Here is a 25866-nt window from a genome sequence, read left to right as displayed (position 1 = left end):
CTTCCTTCCTCCCTCCCTTCCTTCTTTCTTTCCTTCCTTCTTCCTTTTAAGGTTTGTAAAAAGGCAAAATGATATGTGTGTATATATATATATATAGGAATTCGGTGCCTAAAAGTTTGAACTCTGGAAAATAGGATTGCCACTTGCCATATTTCCCATTGGCTAAAGAGATGCTTTTTCTAAGAATATGAAAACTCTCTAATCCAGTCTTTTACATCTTTAAAGTTATATTTGATTGTTTTATAACATAATGCCAGCATGACACTACAGTCAGCTGTATCTGAGACTAAAATTATGTATTTCAATTTGATGAATGAGAACATAGGAAAACTGGACATTTGAAGTTTGTCCATAATTATCTGAAGGTAGCAGAGATCTGGATTTGGCTGGGTCACTTCCGGTTTGATTATTTTAGCTGATCACCACCAATCACATTTAAGGATTCTGCCATCGCATGGCCCATTTTTCATACATGCTGACGTGTGTGTGTCAAAGAGTGCAAAGGACTCCATGGTAATTTAACCTACTACCTGGGTCTTTAGTTGTAAGAACCACAGGTACATCCTGGTTTACTGAGTTTCTTGTGTAGAATGAAATGCACAACAAGTTCCATTAGCGAAAGTAATATCAGCCTCCTTTTGAAAATCAGGCATGATTTGTAAACCTGACCACTATAAGGACATCTTTGCTAATTTAATACATATCTATATACTTACTGCTACATTTTCATCTGTAAAATTTTCATTCCAAAAAGAGAAAAATCTTCTGTAATGATTACTTCATTAACTCTGATAATATCTCTTTACGTACCAGAGTCAGCAAACTGGCCTGAGGGCCAGATATGGCCAGCTACCGGTTTTTCCACAGCCTGAATGCGAAGGCTAGTATTTACATTTGTAAATGACTAGAAAACAAATCAAAAGAAGAATACTCTTTCTTGGCCTGTAAAAGCTATATGAAATTCACATTTCAGGTTTCATAAATAAAGTTTGACACCCTCATTCATTTGCGGCTTTCATGTTCAATGGCAGAGCTGGGTAGCTCTGACAGAGACTACATGGCCTACACAACAGAAAATGTTTACTGTGTGGCCCATTTCAGAAGAAGTTTGCTGCTTCCTATTCCAGACAAAGCTATTTTTAGAAGGAGAACTGAGGCCCAGCATGAAGTGGGTAGACATAGAAAAATCACTGCAATGAACTGGCGTGGGATGGAAACCAAATTTCTCACGTGATGTAATTTCTAGTGAAGCATCTTGCATAAGTGGGAGAAATTCAAATCTGGAGATGAAAGTAAACAAGAAAAATAAAAAATCTAAGTTTTGCATAGTGGGAAAGTTTGACGAATAGAGCACAAGGATCCAGGGCATGTTTTATCTATTGCCAAAATGTGCCTTTTCTGGAATAGCATGCTTCCCTTCCTGAGAGCAGAGCTGTGCAGCGAGGCCATCACAAACCCCTGCTGATTGACTGCTGGATAAGGGTCGCTCAGCTCTGACTTTTGTCGGTGTAGTCAGCAATGAGGACGACCTTTGAGTGTTTAGGCTCTCAAAGCACACATACTTTGGGGGGGCCCATGAAAAGGCTGAATCTGCATCCTTCTGTGAATGGCCTCCTAGAAGTGCTATAGTCAGGTTCTTAAAACTCTGCCTCTTTCTCTTATCTTGGACAGATTTTAGTCCATTTGTGAGGGGATAACAGAGATTAGAATTTTAGTATTTGTTATAACCTTATCAGTGGTGGAGGACAGCCATGACTAAGAACAATGGTTATACTTTGTAATTTCTGGTTTGTGTGTGTATGTGGGTATCTAATGTTTTATTTGGGGGTAATCTCGCGCATATAATTTATAAGTACATAATACATTCTTTACGTATTTGTGTGCTCGAACATTTTTTTAAAATTTTTATTGAAATATACTTGATCTACAATGCTGTGCTTCAGGTGTACAGCAAAGTGATTCAGTTATACATATATGTATATATATTCTTTTTTAGATTCCTTTTCCCTTATAGGTTATCAAACATTTTTTTTGGCCATGCCGTGAGGCATGAGGGATCTTAGCTCCCCAACCAGGGATAGAACCCATGTGCCCTGCAGTGGAAGTGTGGCGTCCTAACCACTAGACCACCAGGGAAGTCCCTAACTTTTTATTGATAGTTTCATTTGTGTTATCAGATAGTTTACATACTTGTTGGCTTAATTTTCTACTCTTGCGTAACAAATTACCACAAATTTAATGGCTGAAAGCAGCAGATTTACCATCTCACAGTTTTTATCCATCAGGAGTCTGGGAATGTTTGGCTCGGGGTCTCACAAAGGTGCAATCAAGGTGTCAGCTGGGGCTGCAGTCTCATCTGGAAGCTTGGGTCCCCTTCCTTGAAGCTTTCAAACACATGGTGGCTTGCTTCTTCAAAGTCATCAGGAACGAGTCTCTGACTCAGAGAAGGCCTAAGCCCTCTTTTAAAGGCTGCCCAACTGATTAAGTCAGGCCCATCCAGGATAATCACCCTTTTGATTACTTAGAGTTCACTGATTTGGGACCTCAGTTACATTTGCCAAGTCCCTTCTTCCTTGCCGTATGATGTCACACAATCAAGGGAGTGACATCCATCACCTTTGTCATATAACATAACCTAATCATGGCATAACACCAGGGGGCTGAGATCACAGATGTCATCTTGGAATTTTGGCTCTCACACAGGGCAAGGAAAGCATGGCTCCAAGAGTCAGAGGGCGCTAACTTTGAATCTTAGCTCTTCCACTAACTAGCTGTGTGAGTGTACAAGTAATTTAACTTCTCCATGCCTCAGTGCTCCCAACTGTAAATTGGAGATCATTCTAGCATCATTTTAGCATTCTAGCACCTACCACTTAGGGCTGGGCCAGAGTTAAATAAGATTATACTTATAAAGGTTCTGGCACAGTGACTGGCAAATAGCAAGTGGTGAATAGGTGTTATATATTTTCATTAGATATTCATTTTCATACATACAGACATTTTATTCATCCAACAGAAAAATTATATTGGACATTGCCAGAATGTGCATCACAGGATCTTCAAGAAAGCAAGATGAGACGAAGGAATTAGGAATGCAAATTAATCCTGGTTTTATAATAGAAAGTGCTTACTGAGAACAAGCTAGTTCAGTAAATGGTGCTTGAACACAAAGTGAGATAAGTCTGTGAAAGCACCTGTACCGAATAAATATTGGTTGAATTTAAATTTGGACAAAAGTACATGCTTAATAATTGCCTGTGGATTACTTGATGTGATTATCTTCTTTTAAAAGTCAAATCACTTGCTTAACAAAATTATTTTTTCTCTTTATTGTTATCCACAGAACTATTTGAACCCGACAAACATTTAATCCGCCCAAGTGGCCCCTGCCTTCTTCCCTGATCTAAGGTAAGGTCTGTTAATATGAAACCAATAGAGAAAGTCAGAGTGTAAGAACATTTGCCAAAGATCTTGATAAAGTATTGTGCAACACATGGAGAAATGCAAATATCCAACCCAGGACCTGTAGTTTCTGTACTGAACAGTAATTAGCACCTATCTCCTCGTCTCAAGCTAAAGGCCTGTATTAAGCCTTTCTTCTCTGAAGGGAAGGAGGGACAAAACAAAACCCCCCAAGTAAAAAGACACCCCCCCCCCGCAAAAAAACCACCACTCTAAATTTTCTTGTGTCCTTGGAAGTAAAGACAAGCAGATTCCCTTGATTACAGACTTCCTATATGCGAACAATCAATGGGCAGACAGAAACCACACAGAGCATGCTTTTGTCTTCTCCTTACATTGGCTTCTTATTCTCCAGAATGGCTTCTGACCTGGTAACAGGGAGAGGAGAGGGCCTGCTGGCCAAGGAATGCTCTTCAGAGTGGCTGGTGTGGCTGTGGGCGGTGTCTGGGCAGACTGGGAAAGGAAAATTCCTGGGAGCTGGGGCTGTGCTATAGATCCAGTAACTCAGCCATCTGGGATCTTCGGAGTTCCTGTCAGAGTGAACCAAAGAGCTAACTATTGTAACCTTTTATAGAAAAGAGAGGAGGAGAGAGGGAGGAAAATGACATCAACATACAGCACCATTCTGAGTCTCATTGTCAAGTACTAGCAAACCATCCTAAGGGGCGGATCCAGATCTTGCTAAATTTTTCATGAAATAGGAATTATTTTCGACTGCAGGAACAAAGGGACTATAGGATTGGTAGATCATTTCTTGCCTTACTTCAGAATCTATCTCTGTATATAATCTATTTTTTTTTTTTTTAATTTTATTTTTTTTGGGGGTACACCAGGTTCATATAATCTATTTTTATTATTAAAACATTGGAGGAATATAGAATAATAGAGGCAACCATCCAGGAGTTTCCAAGCATCCGGGTATTTGACACAAATTGTCTGGCTTTACATGGACTCATTGTTTATCCTTTTGATTTATTTGCTTATTTATATGTATGTATTTGGAGGGGGTGGGAAGGGTGGGCCATGAGCAGATTTCATTCATTCAGCGTACACTTAGGAAGCATCTATTAATGTGTAAGACACTGAAAGACACACAAATGAAACACAGAGGGACTTGGGTCATAAGAGATTTGCAGTCCTATCCCAGGGACTAGAAATCTTGTGACAAGCATTGTTCAAAGTTGTACTGACATCTATACGCCTCACTCATCTTCTGGAAAAGCTAGTCAAAACCATTTAACGGGTTGCCTAATTCTAGAAAAGAACAAGAGTGAGGTTGAATTGACTGGTCATTCAGCAGATGCGGTTAACTTGATTTCCAGTTTACCAGCAGCCAAACCAAAGTCTTCTCGTAGGAGCAAGCCAGCTTTCTGTCAATCTCTTCCGTGTCTCTTGGAGGGAAAGACAGCCAGTCCAACAGCCATCTGGAAGGCAAAATTGCAAGCAGCCAGTCAGATGCAGTTTTCACCTCTGAACCAAGTGTTCAGTTTCACCCACACATTTCCTCCAGCGTGCGTTTCTCATTCAGCAATCCCCAGCTGTATTTTTCCCCATTCATCTCACTTTCTTTTTAGTCAGTGACAAAACAGGATAAAATACCTTTATTATCTGAAGCTCAGCATTACACCTAAGATTTTTCTCTTTAAAAACTAGGAAGCCATTGCATTTATCAAAAGCAGAGAAGCAGTGGATGTGACTAGGGGTTCATATTGCCAGTGGGTATTGCAAATTATACTCAGAAAATCTGAGAGTGAATATCTCATGTTATTAGCTTCTCAAATTTGATGACTCCTGTTTTATGAGTGCCTTCTTTTCCTTCTAGACATTTTTCTGAAAGTAATGATCAACTATCTGTGTATGTATTATTTCCACCACCCGCAATAACAGCATTATTGTTAAGAGGAATAATGCACAGGGTGCGGATGCAGTTTTAGTCTCATGTTTCTGGCCTGTTGGAACCACTTAAGCAGCTGGCCCGTGGGTGGACTCCTTAGAGCATATCGAATACCTTACAGAGAGGTACATTTTACCGAAGGCTGCACCATCTTTTTGGCTATCAGAGTCCCTGGAATGTGGGGGGAAAGGATGCTAAGTCAACACTCCACATTACTTGTGTGTTTCCATGAAAGGTACAATAAACCGTGCTTCTCTATACTGGCTGCAGATGGGTCGCGTGGTAGGGTCTCTCTTGACAAAGGTGGCCAGGAAGTGACTCTCTCCTCCCCAGAGATACCATTTTCAAGTTGCTCTTTCCTGCTCAGTAAAGGTTAAAAAGGAAGTGAAACCTTTTCTACTCTTCTGCACTGCTGGGTTTTTTTTTTTCCCAGATGGAGCAGGAATGCCTGTCCATACATTCTTCCAGGGACTTGCTAAGAAAGGCTTGAAAATAGCAGGCAAAAAGTGCCTGTGTTTGGCTGTCTGTTCTTTGGCTATGGAATAAAAACAACAAAAAAATGACATTGAATCTGGCATTTGAAACAGCAGTGCTGTTGTGGCTATGATGACAAGCCCACAATATTCTAGAAGCATGAGCCGGTCCTAGGAGCCAGCTCAGCCGTTTCTCAAGAGTGAGAGGGGCTGGGGCCCTGCAGCAGTGTTTCCTCTTGCCAACCTTTCAGCCGCTGGGCAGAAACACATGCAAATAAAAATCAGGAACCCTAGAGAGTGAGCAAATCATTTTTAGACAGGCCGATAATGAACTTCAAGCCTTCAGCTCAAATATCACTGATTTGAATCCATTTGTTCTAGCTCTTTAATGGAATATGAGGTTAAATACACAAACTAACATTTTTAGAATTCTCTCTTGTACTCATACCAGCATGTGATTTTTTTTTTAAGACAACATAAAATAGAGTGACTTTTAAAAAAATCTAGCTTTTATGTCTTAGTAAAGCTGGAGAAAAAATCTAGCATCGCACAAGAAAATAGAAAATGCTTTTGGATTTCCTTTCCCTGATTTTGAGGGTTTTCTTTTTCGCATTATTAATAAACCTTAAAGATTTTCAAATGAGAGCTGGGTGTGAGCTCTGAGGGAGAAGGAGGGGGCATTTTATTCACTTTTGTGTTCCAGACACCAGAAATGGTAGGGTTCGTGTTTGCTGCACGCAGGAGTCTTCTGCTTCCTTATCCTTCTATTTTTCTAATCTATAATAACCTATCTTTCGAATTCTTCTATTTAGGATAATGTTAGATTTGAATCACGAGTTCCTGGGTCAGTAGTACTGTTTGTACTCCTGAGATTACACTGAGGAGAAGTTTACAAGACCGTGCATCTCTAAAGCCTTTCTTTTCCTTTTTCCCTGTGTTTGGAAATTTAGTGAGAAAACCTGCCGTCTGCTATCTCAGTGGCTTGGCTGCCCAAGTCCTCCCTGACTTCCTGTTAATCATTTGCATTTCTATGGCCTCTTAAAGCTAAACGTTCCAAAGAACCATAAAATGTAACGATTCATTTCATTACATTGTACTTCTCTGTCTCTGGAATGACTGTGACAATGTTTTGGTCATTTCAGAACCGGAAAATTAAGGCCCCAAAGTTGCAAAGCAATTTCTCTCGTGTCATTCTGCATATATATGCAGTATGTGAGTAAATCATTCAGTACAGTTAAAAAAAAAAAAAAAAGCTTCAGATTTTTTTCCCTTTGGGTTGGAAACAAATACCCTTTTCAGAGATTTTGATGATTCTTCCTCCAAGCCTTAGGCTTATTCACACATTCTGCTAACCAAACCGTCCTTATAAAACCAGTAGGACCTTCTACCTTTGTGATGGGGGAGATCACAAAGAAATTAGCTGAAGAATTAAAATTCTCCTTTTCCAGGACTTTCATCATCTTTCTCCTCTATGAAAATCCCTTGATCTCTCCTTGTCCATATATATTTTTCATTTCTATTGATATATTTCATTTCTATTTTCCATCTCTATTGCTCTCTCAGCAGTTCAGAACTTTAAAAAAAAAAAAAGCGACCTCTTTTTGGCATCCTCAATTTTTTGTGGCCTGCCACAAGATACTGTGGTTACTTTTTAGAATTTTGAAATTGATTTGAAAAGAAGAATCTTCTCGCTAGGGCGTTGCACTCATTTGAGTGGGAAAATTCGTATTTGATATTGAATCTCTCAGTCCCTGTTATAACTGTGATCCGGCAGGAGTCTGAGATCCAGAGTAGAGAATCTCTGCTTGTTTTCACTCAGCCATTTGGATGCTTCCTGGCCTTGTTTTCTAATTGCTTCTAAGCGTCTCATTTTAGGGGATGGGAATTAAGCCGTCTTTTCCTCTCACAGGCAGAGACCAGCTGTTCGTGCATTGCTTGGTCCTCTTCTGCCTGGGGAGAGGCACTGCACTGACCTTTCAAACAAATCTCTGGTTGCTGCAACTCATTTTATGTTTTAGTACAAAGTGAAGGACCTCTGACCTCCATCTAGTAAGAATCTGACCAAACGTTTGTGAATTAACAGTTTCCATCTTCGCAGACTTTTTCCTTTGAAACTTGTTTTGCTTTCTTTTCTTACCGTTGCAGAGTCTTTCAGTTTTCTGATAAGCGTAAAGATTGTAGAGATCTGTTCCCTCCTGAAAGGACCATCAGGGCTACTTAGCTGGATGGATAAAGGGTCCAGGCTTGACCCATGGACTGCTGGAATGGTCATGTGAAAAAAAAAAAAAGGCCCCATTAACCACTTTTTCCACCAGTACTGTAGCCTTGCTTGAAAATCATTTGTTTCTAATGTCTTTTCATCATAGTTTTTACAAGCATCTTGTCAATAAGTTGTCCTAAAAATTGTTGAAAAGGCTCTATTCATTCTTAGCACAGAAGCTTCCGTTTGGATTCCTTCATGACTGCTGTTTGGCTCTTAACATGTGGCTGGTATGAATGTTTTGAAAATCCTGACCCACTAGAGTCACCGACGCCTTCCTCATGGGCTGGTTTTTACCGACTTCTTCATCTAACTGGCAACAACCTCAGAAACTTACGTCTACCAAAAAGTGTCCCAGTTAACTCAGCTCCCAAAGCTCATCAGTACTTTACTTCATTAGGTTGCTGGATGTTGAACATAAGTCATCTGAACTGTGGTTGCATAGGATTGGTTGGGAATCACACAGATCTGTCTGTATGAGGACTGCTAAGAACTGGCTTATGTTGCCTTCTCCAAAAATAAATGGAGATGCTTTTTTATATTAAATAATGTGCAGGCACTTGCCATTGGCTCCAGGTTTTTGTTTTGTTTTAATTACTTGGTTTTCTGATCTTGTTGAGGAAGAGTAGGCCAAATAGATCTAGATTCGGGCACCCAACTGCAGCCAAGATGTATGGGTCTGCTCTTGGCGTCTAATTAGCCATGTGACTTTGGGCAGGTCACTCTCTCTGGCTTTGATTTTCTCATTTGTAAAATGATGGAATTGCATCAGGGTCTTTCAATCCCTAAAGGTCTATGATGACTAGGTAAGCCACGTCATCACGGGTTCCAGCACAGTATCCCAGAGTCCCCTCGCTCCTGGTTGCTGGCATGCACACACATGTCCACATAGGGTTCCCTGGTTTTTAAAGAAGGGCAAATGGAAAAGGAGACCTGAAACCCACATAGTTTCAGTTCTGACTTAGTGAGTTTTGAATTTAAATACTTTCGCATATGAAACAGTGAGTGGGCAGAAGACTCCTACAAAAAGAGAGCCCCGAGGTTGGATGAGCAATGCGCAACTCCTTTCTATGGTGGTTCTCTTTTGGAACAAAGCACATCACTGCTCAAAAGCCAGAAAAGAAAAAATAAGAATAAGTGGAGGCATTGTTGAACAAAGAGAAATAGAACATGGTGGCATGTGTATCCACGTACGCTCTTGGCAAATCTACCTTTTTTTTTTTTTTGCTTTGTCATATTCCCTTTCTTTTTTGTACCTTTTTAAAAAATGAAGTGTAGTTGATTTACAATGTTGTGTTAGTTTCAAGTGTACAGCAAAGTGATTCAGTTATACATATGTACATATATATATATATCCTTTTCCAGATTCTTTTCCCTTATAGGTTATCATAAAATATTGAATATAGTTCCCTGTGCTATACGGTAGGTCCTTGTTGGTTATCTATTTTATATATAGTAGTGTGTGTCTGTTATTCCCAACTCCTGTTTTATCCCTGCCCTCCTTTTCCCCTTTGGTAACTGTAAGTTGGTTCTCTATGTCTGTGGGCCTCTTTCTGTTTTATAAATAAGTTCACTTGCATCTTTTTATTTTAGATTCCACATATAAGCGATATCATATGATATTTGTCTCTGGCGTACGTCATTTAGTATGATCATCTCTAGGTCCATCCATGTTGCTGCAGATGGCATTATTTCATTCTTTTTTATGGCCGAATAATATTCCCTTGTATATATGTACTGCATCTTTTCTATCCATTCACCTGTTGATGGGCATTTACAACCTACCTACTTCTAATGCTGCCACACTTGCATGTATCAGGATGAGTTCTGGATCTCAAGATCTCAAAGCAAGAAACAAAACAAACAAGTAAAAAAGCTGTGCTAAAAGGGAAAACTGTCAGGACTGATGTTACATGCAGTAGCATCCTCCAAGTAGCTCTGTGGGATAACACTTGAGTTGGGCTGTGTGACCATGCTGGGACCAAGAATGATGGACGATGGTGTATCTCCATTGCTTCCTACAGCCTCCAGCCAAGGCAGAGATCCCTGTCATTAAGGGGTCTGAGCACACGGCCTGCAAATTGTACGTTTGGCAACTTTTAATTTCATTTGAGTCCAGGCTGACAAATGTGTTCCAGGCAAGTGATTATCTGCACGATTTTCCACAGGATTTTGTCACACCAGCTCATAAATGAAATACACAAACCCAGCAGGGAGGGAGGGAGGTCTGAAATGTGCTTGGGAGTGTGAAGAGAAGATGGAGAGAAATGCTAAGGGTTTAAAGAGGAAGAACTAATGAGGACAAACATATGACACTACTACAGGGAAATTTTTCCTTTTTTGGCCATTCCTGAATTTCCATAGTCGTCACCATTCATCTCCAGCCAGTCCTCTGATATTTTTACGTCTTAGAAAAATGAAGAGTTTATAAAAGACAACATCTTGTAGGCCTGGAGCGTTTGTAACTGGCTTTTTGAAAGATGTTACAGATCTGCCCATGAGTGCCTTTCCAAGCTTTCCTTGGATTTTTGGTGGGAATGGAAAATTAGCTTTCCTGTTGAAATACTGGACCCCGAAGAGAAGAGTGATTCTCAGTGAGTGATAAATAAGGAGAGGGGATATGATACATTCAACAAAATTTTTTTAATTGAAGTGTAGTTGATTTACAATGTTGTGTTAGTTTCAAGTGTACAGCAAAGTGACTCAGTTATACACACACACACACACACACACACACATTCTTTTTCAGATTCTTTTCCCTTATAGGTTATTACAAAATATTGAGTGTAGTTCCCTGTGCTGTACAGTAGGTCTTTGTTGGTTACCTATTTTATATATAGTGGTGTGTATCTGTTAATCCCAAACTCCCAATTTACCCCTCCCCCACTTCCCCTTTGGTAACCATAAGTTTGTTTTCTACATCTGTGGGTCTCTTTCTATTTTGTATATAAGTTCATTTGTATCATTTTTAAAGATTCATTTATTTTTGGCTGCATTGAGTCTTAGTTGTGGCACATAGGATCTTTTGTTGTGGCACACAGGCTTCTCTCTAGTTGTGGCATGCAGGTTTTCTCTTCTCTAGTTGTGGTGCGCAGGCTCCAGGGTGCGTGGGCTCTGTAGTTTTCTGCACGCAGGCTTCTCTAGTTGAGGCGTGCAAGCTCAGTAGTTGTGGCATGTGGGCTTAGTTGCTCCGCAGCATGTAGGATCTTAGTTCCCTGACCAGGGATCGAACCTGCGTCCGCTGCATTGCAAGGCATATTCTTTACCACTGGACCACCAGGGAGGTCCCATGTATCATTTTTCGAAGATTCTACATATAAGTGATGTCATATGATATTTGTCTTTGGCTTACTTCACTTAGTATGACCACCTCTAGGTCCATCCATGTTGCTGCAAATGGCATTATTTCATTCTTTTTTATGGCTGAGTAATATTCCATCTTATATACATACCACATCTTTATCCATTCACCTATTGATGGACATTTAGGTTGCTTCCATGTCTTGGCTATTGTAAATAGGGCTGCAGTGAACATAGTGGTGCATATATCCTTTCAAATTATGGTTTTCTCCTGATATTTGCCCAGGAGTGGGATTGCAGGATCATATGGTAGCTCTATTTTTAGTTTTGTCAGGAATCTCCATACTGTTTTCCATAGTGGATGCACCAACTTACATTCCCACCAACAGTGTAGGAGAGTTCCCTTTTCTCCACACCCTCTCCAGCATTTGTTATTTGTAGACCTTTTAATGATGGCCATTCTGACTAGTGTGTTAAATGAATTTTTAAAACATCATCTGTTTTGCAAAATACCTAAAGAAAACATGACGTACAGATGTGTAAGGTTCAAGGGGAGTTAGACCTCATATAGAAAGTAACATAGTGTGATGGTGTGTAGAGCTGGGTGAAGAGATGTCGCTAGAGAATCATGAAATAAGAACTGAAAGTAATGTTGGTTTTTCTCTTGGGCTTAGAAAGTTTGGGGAACCATTTAATAACAAATATTCATGATTCGTCTTGACGCATTAGAGATGCGAAAGGTTGATTCCTACAGCTTGCTGTATACTTGGGGCTTTTCCAACTTTTGGAGTTAAACAGTGACCAAAATACAGAAGTCCTATCCCAGAGGAGCTTGCATTCTAGTGAGGAGACACTGCAAACACACACACACACACACACACACACACACACTATGCGAGGCATATTGATAAACGCTTTGGAGAAAAGTAACATAAAGCAGATGGAGAGAGCATGGGAGCATGGGGATCTGTGCTATTTGAGGTAGATTATGATCGCAAAAATCATTAAGTCTAATCACCATCCTTCCTCTGCACAGATGAAGAAACAGCGGCACTGAGAGAGGGCCCAAGGGCCCCCAGCTGGCCAGTGCCCCCCTGGGAGTAAGACCCAGCTCTCGTGACCCAAGACCAATGCTCTTCCCCTTTGCCTCCCTCCTCGGCCTGCCCCCAGTTGGAAATGAGTTGCTGCCATCAGATTTTGAAGTCTATCGTTTATTCCCTTGGCAATCAATTTGTATTGATTTTCTTATGAGTACAAAAGAAACTGTCCAACACTATTCCTATACCAACTTATGCCAGCAGTAATGGTACCAAAAATGTACAAAGGATTAATTTACCAGTTGGTGACTTTGGAGTGGTCTAGAGTTGACCCCACCAACTGTGTGGTCCTTAAGCACTGAGGACACTGCCTATTTTAATGTGCATGAGAGTCGGCTGGGAAGCTTGTGAAAATGCAGATTCCGATTCAAGATGTCTAGCTGGGGACCGAGATTCTGCATTGCCAACAAGCAGCCCGGTGATGCTGATGTGCTGGTTCACGGACCACACTTTGAGGAGCGACCATCCTGGCGCCCCTGCTCCAGTTTGCTGAGCACAGCTGCAAAAGAAACCTCAGAGTCAAAGCTGGCATTTTCCTTTCTTCCCTTCCCTATTGCCCTACTCCCCTCCCTTGGAAGGATCCAGCTTAAAAAAAGAAAACATTATGAAACACCAGTGCCAAGCCTGAATTACAATGTTAGGCACATAATTATCTGGGCAAAAAACAGATGTCTCAGAACCAGGATTAGCTCGGCTCGCTGCTGGGGCTGCGTGGTAAAGTCGCTTGATTGTAGAACTGATGCAGGCCACACAGTTTATGCCAGGAGAAAAAGGGGTACATGAGTCTGAAACTCAGAGAGGGGAGAAGTGAGCAAGGGTTACCGTTGCATAAATAATGTTGGAAGTGTCTCCCCGCCAGATTGCAAGCTGAGACTCCTGCGTGCTAATCTCGGCTGCAAGGGTGACTCAGTCTGCGTCTGCAAATGAAAGCTTGCATCCTTGGCTGGGAAATAAAAATAGCAAAAAGTGTGTCCCATGCTGGGGCTTTTCCTCTATGAGGGTCTACCACCATTGTTAAGATCCTTTGCTTGAGCCATTCTGAAGGAAAGGGCGAGTGTGAACAGGTACCTGGTTTGGGACAGATGGCAGAGCCAGTCTGTAGAGAGCAGGGTTCTTGGAAAACCCATCTTCTATGACTCTTTACATTTGCACCTACTTGCTATTCGCCATCGCAAGTCTTTTGCCCACTGCTTGGACTGACCCTGGATGTGTGAACGTGTGTCCTGGGGCCCCAGAGGGCAGCTCAGGAGGGAAAAGCCAGCCCCGCCCACCCCCCCCCAAACTGTGATCTGGCTGAGCTGGGGAGAACTAAGCCCCCCCAAGTCTTTTTGTGAGCTCAGTTTCTTCTCAGAGGAAAATGGTAACAGTGATAATAAGAAAAAATTAAATTCACATCTCTAAGTGGACAAAGGCTAAACAGTTCCCATTATTCTTGGAGAGGCAAAAGCAGTTCTGGTGCACCTAAGGTTTCATAGCTACATGGGGCTTCATCTCAATCTGAGACTTTGGACCACTTGGTCTGTATTCAGTAGGACCTGGTGGGGGATGTGAGGATGGGGTATTGAGTGGGTGGTAGATAGCTGACTTTGGCTTTCTCGGCATTTGCCAAAATCTTGTAGGCTGCCTTACTACTTCTATAGTTAAGACTTGTCACCACTGGAGACGATGATTATTCCCCTCAGGACAGTTGGACTCTCCCTAACGCTCTCAGTAAGGACAAATGGAATGCTCTGAGCCGCCAAGCAATGGCCCAGAAGGTTGGACTTCACTCTGGGAATTCTCACCGGTCTTTTTTGTTTGAACTTGACCTAGAGGAGTGGCAAGTAGAAGTGCACTTCTCTTATCAGTTACTAGAATGTTTTCTATGAGCTGGATAAGCCACCCAGGGAAACAAAGAGTAGTTTCCTGGTCAATATCAGGTCCAGCCTGTAACAGCCTCCCAGCCTTGGGGAAGCAAATAGTGAAGGCAAACGCCCTTTTTTTTTTTGTTACCAAATCTCAGTCCATTGCAGTGTCTCAAGGATGAGGCTGTGGGGCAACCCAGCTATCACAGCCCTGGATTTTCTTCCTGAGACTGTTAAGCAGGTGGGCTTAACTTAAAGATGAGAGAAGAGGGTGTGGCTCCCAGGGTGGGGATGGAGGTGGGGGTGGGGCAGGCCTCCCTGGGTGAGGGCCTGGAGATTTCTCAATCTCCAGGCAGGGAAAAGTGTCTTTCATGGCTGATTGGAAGCCAGTGTGACTTCAATAGCTGAGGGAACCTGAATCTTTCTGAACCTCAGATATTTTTCAACTGTACATGAGAATATTATCATCTGCACTGTCTCTTTTACAGGGCTCTAGTAAGAATTCAGAAAACAAACGAATGTAGAGTAAGTATATTACCTGATATAATGAGTAATTGAGTGGCTATTATTTTCATTACTTCGTGTATCTTCAAAGAACACTTTCCTATTTTTGAATTCCTAGAAATAGGAGGGTCTTGTCACAATAAAAAGAGAATAAGTGTTATGCTACTAAGAAAAAAATATATTAAAAAAAAATACTGCCTGTTGTGATAGAGAAAATACTGGCTCTGCAAAGATGTCCATGTCCTAAACCCTGGAATCTGTGAGCATGGTATGTGACAAGGCAAAGGGGAATTTAGTCTCAGGTGGAATTAAGGTTGCTAATCAGATGAACTTAAAATGGGATGACAGTGCTGGAGTACTTGGGTGGTCCAATGTAATCACAAGGGTCCTTAAAAGTGAAAAAGGAAGATGTGACTATGGAAGAGAGAACTAGAGAGGTGGCAGCATGAAAAGGACTTGGCCTGGGAGGGTCAGCTTTAAAGACAGAGGAAGGGGGCCGCCAGCCAAGGAGTGCAAGCAGCTTTAGAAGCTGGAAGAGGCAAGGAAGTGGATTCTCACGGAGAGCCTCCAGAATGTAACACAGCATGGCCAACACCTTGATCTTAGCTCAGTGAGATCCATGCCAGACTTCTGATCTATAGAACTGTGTGATAAAAAAAACTTGTGTTATTTTAAGCCGCTAAGTTCGTGGTCACTTGTTATAGCAGCGATAGGAAACCAATGCACGTATCCATAGAAACTCTGGAGCAGTGGCACATTCTTGGATATAGGGATGAAATGTTCATTAGCTGCACGCTTTTTCAGGAACCTCTTCCCTTCTTCTCATGTATAATCACAGACACATTAGTATTTTTTTCCCTGCTTGCCTGGCATGAATTGTGGTTGCTGAGCTGGAACAGCTATTTACAGAGCTCTTTTAACACTTTCTATTATGTTTGCAAAGATTTATACACAAAATACTCCTGCCTGCTTCAGGCTCTCTGGTTTGATTTTGAACAGGGCGTGCCGGGGGTAATTAAAAGGGAAATTCCAACTCAAGGGCAAAGTGCTGTTGATAAAGTCCTACTCAAAATATTTACAGAAGAAAGACGGGTACGGTCAAGTGGGCTTTTTCTCTATGATGTCAGGCTTTCCGTGGGAACAATGCAGATAATATTGCTTGTCCCTGTGCTACTTCTCACCTAAAAGGAGGGGTAAATGACAGAAGCCCGATTCATACTGTTTGGCCCCTAGAGGAGCTCAGAGAGGGAGAGGAAAATCTGAACTCCTAAGTCAACATCTGTAAAAGGATTTGGAACTGAGGATAAGGAAGTTCTGAGGCCTGCTAAAAGGGAAGGAAGGGCTTTATTTACTGGCCATGGATTGTACTTCCTGTTGTGAAGCTCAGCGCTGTTTCATAACAGCTGAGGGGCTGCAGTACCTTGTGCGACAATGAGGAAGCGGCACTCTTGGTTCCTCCACGTTACACAAGTGAATGACCTCTATGGCACAGTGACACAGATGTGGGAAGAAGAATGGGATACTTGCACTGGCTCTTGCAGACACGATCAAGCTTTTTAAATTTAAATTGCAGAAATATCTTTTATGTATAATATGATCGAATATGCAGCATCTCCTTTGTTTTCGTGAATTCTCTTTGCTTGTCTTGGGATTATAAGGGCTGAAAAGGGCTTCCCACCAGGGCAGCCCCGTGGTGTGATATTAGTTGTCACTGCACAGCCAGGAGCTACAAAAGCCAGTGTGGCCCATGAAAAGAAGGAATTTGATTTCTGTCCTTCTTATCGTGTAACTTTGTCACAAATGCCATGAAAACTGTTTCTGCAGCAGATTTGCCTGGCAGGTCAGCCAAGGAATTGGGAAACATCTCAAGCCTGATGGGAGACATTTGCACCTGCCTATATTGTATCCTTCTGAGAGCGAGGGCTACTGTGACAAACCATAGACTTCCTGGATATCTCATTGGATGAATACTTGAAAATCTAGATTTTTTTTTCAGCAAAGGGATCTTTCAGGTTAGAGGATAGAGGTGGGGCTCTATCATCACACAGTGCGGGTTCAAATTCGGGTTGGACCACTTACTAGCTGTGTGACTTTGACTAAGTTAATTAACATCACTGTGCCTCGGTTTTCTCATCTTGAATGAGAGAATGAGTACAACATACACCATGTGGTCCTTGTGAGAGTTAAGGAAGACCCATAGAATGGTGCCCGACGCTATAAATTGCTTGATCAATGGTAGCTATTTTGATTAGACAGAATGGATGTATATTCACGATGGCAGAATAAAAGCTACAGAAACAGGTGAGTCACTACAGGGAAGGAAAGCACTGGAAGCCCAGGAAACGCTGCACATCGCCGAGACACGGTATCATTTGTTTCCCGAGTTCAGGGCTCTGCACCATCTCTGCCCAGCATCTTTTCCAATCTGCTTCCCCACCATCATCCACCCTGGTCTGTAGGACTTGCCCATCTCCTTCCCTCATATCCGTACCTCTGAGAGTTCCTCTCATTTTCTTGGAAATCTCTCTCCTTTGAGCTGACACAACTAAGAGTCACAAGGTTTTTCTCAAACAAAATTATTTGGAGGAACTTCAGATGTCTTGCTTATGTTAGACGTTTAAAAATCTGGACCAGGAAAGTTGCATGGCTTGACAGTTTTTAACTCCATACTTGGAAGGTATGGACTGTGGATGAAATTTCAGGTTTTCAACTCCCTTAACCACCGGGCCATACAAAATACTGGGGGGACCACTCTCCTAGCAATCAAAGTCTGCCCTGCTAGCTCCTTTCCTCTGTAAACTTCAGGATTTGGTTTCTTATTTCTCCGTTGGAATCTAAGTGCTCCAAGGCAGGCATCAGATGTAAGCTTGTATTCCCAAGGATATCTCTCAAATCGCAAATCCTTGAAACAGTTGAGAATCTTTACTAGAAGTATTTCTTGACATTTGATTGATTCAGTGATGAGGTGGCTTATTCTCTTCCAACGGAAATGTCTTGAAGAGACAAGTTCTTTTCCCCCATTGCAAAATGCACCATTCTCAAGAGTGGCCCCTGACTATTGTGACCTCTGGCTGTTTTCATCACAGCGGGTGGCATTCTGGACCCTTCCCCCAGACTTTGGCTCCATCACAAAGCCCTGTCCTTAGCGCTCTGCCCACTGACCATACTGGAAGGGAAACCACAGGCTGGGTTTTCACGCTGGGACACAGTGGATAAGGAAGTAAAAAAAAGGCAAAAAGAGAACAGACCTGCCTTGTTCCCTTTAACTTCAGGTTTGGAGGGTTGCAGCATTTGGGGCAGGCTTTGGAGGCCAGCAACTTATTCCATGTTGCCTCCTTTGTAGACTCCAGGGAATGTGGCTACCAAGTTCTTTTTGCAGAGGAATGTAGGACAGTTTCACCTTTGGGCATCTTGCCTGGGAAACATAGGGAAGGCAGGATCCTCACCTGGTATGATGGGATGTAGGGCCCAGGTGGGGGCAACTAGCATGGCATCTTCCCATGTCTGCATTGCTTCTGGATGAAGTTCATGCTGAAGATATAAGAGGTCCATTTATTGAGGGAAAGTTGCATCTATTGCCTCAATTAATTGCACATTATACTTGCCTTTCACAGCCTGGAATTTAAACCTTCGGGGCCTTCTCTCTGGCACAAGCTCATGGTAGAAGTAAATATCACTCTTGTCAGATCATTCATAGTGACTGGTCTTTGACAGATTCCAGATACCTTGGAACCATTGTTCTGTAGTTCTCGGCAATTTCCAGGGGGAAAGCCATAGCCGCATCTTCTTGGAATGGCTCTCCCCAACCATTCATAGCCTTTCACCCACTAAGTGAGGTCCACTCTCCATCTCAGTTCAGTAATATTATTTCCTGATCCCGGAGCCAGATGGTGGAGTAGAAGGAGCTTGAGCTCACCTCCTCTCACAAACACACCAAACTCACAACTAACTGATGTACAACTAAAGACATAAGGAAGCACTCTGGCCCATTATCAGAGTGATCTAATAAGCCAGCGAGGTGTGTTTGCACTGAGGCACACACTGAGCGGCTTCCCCAAGTTTCCCATTGACCACACTGAGGAGGGCTTTCGGGGCAACACAGACAGGAGCAAAGCCATTTGGGGGCTGCTAGGAGCTGGGCCTGGAAGAGGCACAGAGAGGGAGCAGGAAGAAGTAGGTTCCCCCTACTGGGCAGCCATCACGGAGCTGACACTGGCCACACACACAGCCATCCTGAAGGCAGGAATTTTTGTCTTCCATTTTAATGAGGAAACTCAGATCTGGAAAGATGAAGTAGCTGCTTCAGAGTCAAGTGCAGGAAGCACTACTTGCTCAGAAAATATGCTTTGTTTTCTGAATAACTCACTCCTCTGTGAGCCGTCTCAGACCATTAGATACCAGTTTTCACTGTTTTCATCTCCCTCTAGCCTCCCTTGGATGGGTCCAAAAGTCATTCATGGCGTGTTTTCCAAAATGATAAGGCGTGAGGTAGGCTTTCAAATTTGAAGACTCATTTGAACACAATGAAAATATGCCACCTGATGCCTTACCCTGTGTTTGGAGTCCGTCTCCAATAAATCTCTTTGTGGTGGAATCTCATTTTAAGGAATGTGCTTTTGCCTAATTCACATTCAGTAGAGCCACCCTTCCCCGCCCTTGCTACTTGGAAGAACATTGGGCTAAGAAGTCAGACACAGCTCCTTGTAGCAAATACACTCAGAATTGCCCCCCAAACAGATGTCCACGACAACCAAACAAAAACAGAAGAGGAAGGAGAAATTCACTATCCGAAAGCACCTGCTGTCAGTCCTTTCTGCTAAAAACTGGAGTACCGTATAATTTCTGTTGAAAATTGTTATTTTTATGATTGATGTAAAGAATGACATTGAGTTTAAAAATTCTTTCTTCACCTCTCTCTGTTTTACCTCTAAACTGGCACAGAGATAGTATAAACTCTCTCCAATGAATGAATTGTTGACTCAATAAAGTAGTTAACTACCTAGTCAATATTGTCCAAAATTTTGACCTTTTCCGCACACTTTGGTCTTCCAATAACCTGTATCCGTTTCCCCCAGTGGGGCTATGGGGGCTGACATAGCTGTTAATGGCACAGTGAGGGGGCAGTTGATACAGTGTAGGTCAAAATGATCATCTTTCCCCCTAAAAATAACTTACACTACAATGTCAGTGATTACATTCAATTCATTTGTGTCTGTTCTGAATGAATTGTACATTTATTTTGCTACACGTGGTTCAGTTCCCAGCACCACCATTACCAAGGTCGACTCATGGATTCAATTCTAAGGAACATGAACTTGTTCACAAGGTGGAAAGAGAGGCTTCCTTTGATTTGCCGTGCTCATCTCCACTCACCTCTTTAGAATCGTTCAGTTGGGATGTTGTGTGACAATTACCAAGAGGAGATCTCTCTGCTCTTTCCCCTCACCCTGACTCTGTTTCCTTCTCCTGTACCCTGAACAAAGAACATAGGGGGTTTCTGCACAGTAAATTCTCCGTATGTGCTCATCGCTGGGTAGTTTAAAAATCAGAGCCGGGGCCACACTTTTCTCTCCACAGATCACCACAGAATCAGCCTCTGGCAGATCAGCGCTGGAGGGACTCCCAGCCAATCCTGGGATGCTTGCTGTCTTCCCGAGGAGTGGCTTTCCATGCCCTGGGGCTACCCTCTCTGTTATCAGGGGACACCATGCAGTGGGCAGTGGGTTTCAATGAACTCACTAATTGTGTTGTCTCTTTCATTCTCTGAGTGATGTGGTGTGTGTTCTAGCATAAGATATTCATCTCCTCACCATCTTTCTCCCTTCAGAGAAGCTGTTCTGCATGAAGATTCCCCACGAGAATATTATTCGTAGTATCCAATTGTAGCAAGAGAAAGTTTGAAATAACTTGAATACCCAAGCAAAGGACATTACTCAGATAAATGATAGTATAACAAAATGGGAGAGTAAGCATCGTTTTAAAATGCGGTGTCTTGAAGGATATTTTAATGTTATGGAAAGCTGATAATGCTACAGTAAACATTCTTGTACTGGATTATGTACACTTATGCAAGGAATTCTGTAGGATATATTACAAGGAGTGAAACCACTCGTTCAAAAAGTTTACTCACTTTTAATTTAATAGATATTGAGGAGGGGGGAGAAACCTTCAGAAAGATTGTACAAACTTATAATCACACAGCAATAATCAGTTGGATGAGATTTTTCCAAGGGATCATTTTTAATCCATCCGTCTTGGTCTAGTGACAAGCTGGAATGCTCTACAATAAACTCTAAAACACCAACTGATCTTTTCACTCAAATATGTACCATTTTACTGGAAACATGTGTAGAGAAGCTATATGTAAAAAGTTACACATGTAAGGCATATTTTTATGTTACTGAATTAATCAAAAGTACGGGAGTTTCAATACAGAGTTGAAAACATTTTTTTAAAGATTTATTTATTTTTGGCCGTGTTGGGTCTTCATTGTTGTGCGTGGGCTTTCTCGAGTTGTGGCAAGTGGGAGGTACTCTTCGTTGTGGTGCACGGGCTTCTCAGTACGGTGGCTTCTCTTGTGGAGCACAGGCTCTAGGCATGCAGGCTTCAGTAGTTGTTGCATATGGGCTCAGTAGTTGTGGCACACGGGCTTAGTTGCTCCAAGGCATGTGGGATTTTCCCAGACCAGAGCTCTAACCCGTGTCCCCTGGATTGGCAGGCAGATTCTTAACCACTGTGCCACCAGGTAAGTCCCTGAAAACATTTTTTTAAACATCTTAAAGGTTTTGGTCTATGTAAAGGCAGTTCAGCTTTGTGTCTAAATGCTATGTGTCACTAATGTGTTCTGGGCCCAGTTTCCTTATTTTTAAAAAAAGGTATTAGAATCTGAGGTCCATTGTAACTCTAACAATTTTATGATTTCACAATTACTCTCATCAACGGTTTGTAATGACCAGGAGAACTGCCTCTCATATAAGAAGGACATCTCGGATTACAGGTTCTGTTTAGTCCTCATAAAAGCCTTTTGAAGTCGAAGTATCATTGTATCCATTTTACAAAGTGGAAACTGAGGCACAGAAAGGTCAAGCAACTTGCCTGAGGCCACAGAACCATGGGTAGCAGAACCAAGCTCTTTCTCTTTCCCTCCCTTCCTTCCCTCTAGTCAATAGATAGGAACCAATGTCAAAGTGGACCCTACAGAATTGTTACCATCTCATGCCCTGGCTTAGGTAGACAGTGTTTATTTCTGTGTTCCAAGGGAGAGGATTCTAAAGTTATACCCAACTGAATGTATAAATCCAAACTTGACTTCTTTATGTTTTATGTTTTAAGATTAAGAGACTTTTCATGTTTTTATTTTCATATTTTATAATTTTTATAGGATGCCAAAAAACGGTAGAAAAGAATCGTGACGGAAATCTCTTTAAGGTCAAATCCAGTCACTTTCTCTGGCAGATCCAAATTAATATGCTCCCACAGGCAGGTTGTTGTGGCCCACACAGAGGTCTGCACTGGTTCCCTTTTCTTGCTAATGAAGGGTCCCCATGCTGATGCGAATGCAGGGGAATGCTGAGAATCAGGTGACACTGAAGTGTGCAGGGCAGGCTCTCAATATGAGCTGGCCACTGCCTTTCCCTGAACCCCCCAGCCCCTCCAGGCTTCCGGGCACAGACAGCTCAGGACATCTTAGCATTTTGTGCCAGGCAAGAGCCCAAGACTGTCTCCAAATCTACATCATGTCAGAAATGGTTTTTTCCTTCAAATCATTTGAATGTCCCAGATCTCTAAATATCCAAAAGAAAAAAAAGAAAAAAACCCCACAATCTTTCATTTTAAACTTTCCTGTTGATCCTAATTGTTCTTAAGAAAGCACTTTGCTGATCATCTTTGATTCCTCAGTGTTCTCCAGATAATGAGCACCTCCTTCTTTCTAGATTATTTCTTGAGTCTTTTCGCTCTGGAGAGGACAGGTCCGCTCTACCACTTGGAGCAAGTTATTCAACCCCTCTGAGTCTCAATTTCTTCCTCTCCAAGAAGGAAAGAATTATAATATCTACCTCAAGGTGTTTTAGGGCGAAACAAGGCAATACGTTTAAGGGTCTTAGCCAGGGAGGTGCTAAATCCGACCCACCACCTATTTTTGTAAATGAAGATTTCTTGGCCCACAACCCTGCTCATTCATTTACATATTGCCTATGGCTGCTTTCCTGCTGCAAGGGCAGAGTGCAGTAGCTGCAGCAGAGATTGTATGGCCTGCAAACCCTACAATATTCACCATCTAGGCCTGCCCGGAAAAAGTTTGCTGATTCCCAGTAAAACCCTATATAAAAATAAGCCACCAGCTGTGCTCATAAGCCCCTTTGGTTAATTCATTAGTTTATGTATACATCCAACAAGTATTTATTGAGCACGTGGGCCTAGCATATGCCAGAGATTCACATATGCATCAGACATTCAAAGGAAGCTCGAGGAATTTGGGAGAGAGACTGCAATTCCTTGTGCTAAGTGTGAAGCTAGATATATCCAGGACTCCTAGAGAGTGGGACGGTGGGGTAGGGTGAGGTGGTGTGAGAGAGGTGTGTGTATGTGTGTGGGGGGGGGGAGGGAATGGAGTGGGTATGGAAGTTTCTAGAAGTGGAAAACCTACAAGTTAAATCCTGGGTGGGGAGTCAGTGGGAGATGGCTGGCCTGTGTGTGTTGATATTTATTTGTTCAATAAATATAGCTTGAAAAACCAGGCAAGATCTGTGCCCTTGGGAGAATAAATTCTAAGACAGACAATCAGCAGGTCAACCAGGGAATGAAGATAATATCAATAAATGTGATAAATAGATGGAGAAGGAAGGAATTGGAGGAGTGGTAGATTTGTCTTGAGTGGTCTGGGAAAGCCTTGCTTCGAGAAGGAGAGCCTATGCTGGGACAAAATGACCGGAGTGAGCCAGCCATGAGAAAAATTGGGGGCCAAAGTGTCCCAGACTGCCAGACTGAAGGGCAGCAAGTGCAAGGGCCCTGGAAGTGGGAGGAGGGCAAGAGACTGCTCACTGCACTGCAGGGGAGGAGAGAAGACCTATGTGGATGGCTGGGTGGCCACGGGGTGCGAACAATGGGGAAGAAGCCCACGGGCCTTGTCCTGGCACCAACTGATTCTCAGCCAATGGATGGCTAATGGCAGGGAGTGGGGTGATCTGATGCTTCATAATAAGAATGTTACAGTATAATAGGATCCATATATAGGATCATTTTTGAGATGTCATCCTTCTGATAAGTTTGGGAAAGAGGCCTTGGGCTGGACGTCTAGATTAGGAGATTCAATCTAGGAGCCGGTAGAGGTGATGGATTAGCAAGGGAGGGTGGGGATTGAGGACCACAGATACTGACTGCAGGCCTGGGCTGCTGGGTGGGAACATGTTCCAGTATCACGCTCTTGTGTTTGCTTTGCTTTAGGGTCACCACTGCTCTGCTCTTGGCCTTGATAAAAGATCAAGAGTAACTTGAAAGGAAACAACAGCCCCCAACCCTCCCTGAACGACAGCTTGTTTACCTGAAGTGGAAAATTCCTTGGAACAGGACTGGTTCCCAGGGATTCTCAAATTGTGAGTTCAATCTACATTTTAACCTGAGTAAGATCAGGATAAACTGAGACTTGGGTACCAGTTAAGGCTCCTATTTTCAGTGTTGATTCTTTCCAGTTTTGCTTTAGACCTGCTATAAACTGTTGCAACTCTCGTTCTTCTCATCTCATGATTCCATAATGGCTTGGGGATCAAATTTCCACAGTCTGACTCCTTACACAAATTCTGCTATGAAGTTGTTTCTGCAACAAACCAGAATGGATCGATTCAGTCAAAAACTGGTCCATAGAAGGGAATGGAAGCCATTCAAATCAGGGATTTGGTGTGAAGTAAACACAGTAACAGGCTTTTTTGGGTGGTTTTGTTTTACTGCTGTATAGTTGATTTACAATGTTGTATTAGTTTCAGGTGTACAGTACAGTGATTCAGATATGCATATATGTGTGTGTGTATATATGTATATGTGTGTGTATATATACACACACATATATACACTTTTTCAGATTCTTTTCCCTAATAGGTTATTATAAAATATTGAGTATAGCTCCCTGTGCTATACAGTAGATCCTTGTTGTTTATCTGTTTTATATATAGTAGTGTATATCTGTTAATCCCCAACTCCTAATTTATCCCTCCCCCTCTTTCCCCTTTGGTAACCATAAGTTTGTTTTCTATGTCTGTGGGTCTATTTCTCTTTTGTAAACAAGTTCATTTGTATCTTTCTTTTTAGATTCACATATAAATGATATCATATGATATTTGTCTTTCTCTGACTTCACTGAGTATGATCATCTCTAGGTCCATCCATGTTGCTGCAAATGGCATTATTTTGTTGTTTTTTATGGCTGAGTAGTATTCCATTGTATATATGTACCACCTCTTCTTCATCCATTCGTCTGTTGATAGACATTTAGGTTGCTTCCATGTCTTGGCTATTGTGAATAGTGCTGCAGTGAACACTGGGAGTAACAAGCTTTTAACTGAATGCCTCTTTCCCTTTTTAGCCAGTCACTTTGTTGTGTAGACAGAGCTCAGCCTGCCCAGGCAGGATTTTCCTCTTTTCCCAACAACCCCTCTCTCTTCTCCTTCCGGGTTGCTCTGTGGGCTCATCCATGCTGTGTTCCCTGGCTCCATGCCACAGCCTATCTGAGATGTTGGAATTGTAGAAAATCAGAGGAAAGGGGAGTCTGGAGTGTTTCTGTCAAACAGCTTTCTCACCCCTTCACTGATAAAGAATGGGCCTGTGGGTCACATACAGAGAGAGAGTGTGAAGATTCCTGTGGGGTAACAGGAAGTGAGTGATAATGCCCCATGGGTCTCCATGATTCGCTAAACAGTGCTGGGCAACTAGACAAGAGCAATTATCAAATCTACCCAATTCAGGGGGGATGAGTCAGCTGTTTACCAAGTCAGCAGATTCCCAGCTTCACACTCATCATTCTCAGTGTGGGACCTTATCT

General features: G+C 42.3%; 1 long non-coding RNA gene across 1 annotated transcript in view; it reads left to right on the top strand.

The window, feature by feature from the left end:
• Positions 1-24365, top strand: part of LOC130842137 (uncharacterized) — a 34102-nt gene extending 9737 nt beyond the window's left edge. The window contains exons 3-4 of the long non-coding RNA XR_009050363.1: positions 3344-3408; positions 24279-24365. This is a non-coding gene — a long non-coding RNA (uncharacterized LOC130842137). The remainder of the gene's footprint in view (positions 1-3343; positions 3409-24278) is intronic.
• The last annotated feature ends 1501 nt before the right edge of the window (positions 24366-25866 follow it).

Source organism: Hippopotamus amphibius, chromosome X, assembly GCF_030028045.1.
Source record: "Hippopotamus amphibius kiboko isolate mHipAmp2 chromosome X, mHipAmp2.hap2, whole genome shotgun sequence".
In the NCBI taxonomy this organism is placed as follows: domain Eukaryota; kingdom Metazoa; phylum Chordata; class Mammalia; order Artiodactyla; family Hippopotamidae; genus Hippopotamus; species Hippopotamus amphibius.
The sequence above is the reverse complement of the archived record's forward strand: the minus strand, read 5'-3'. Positions and strand labels throughout refer to the sequence as shown.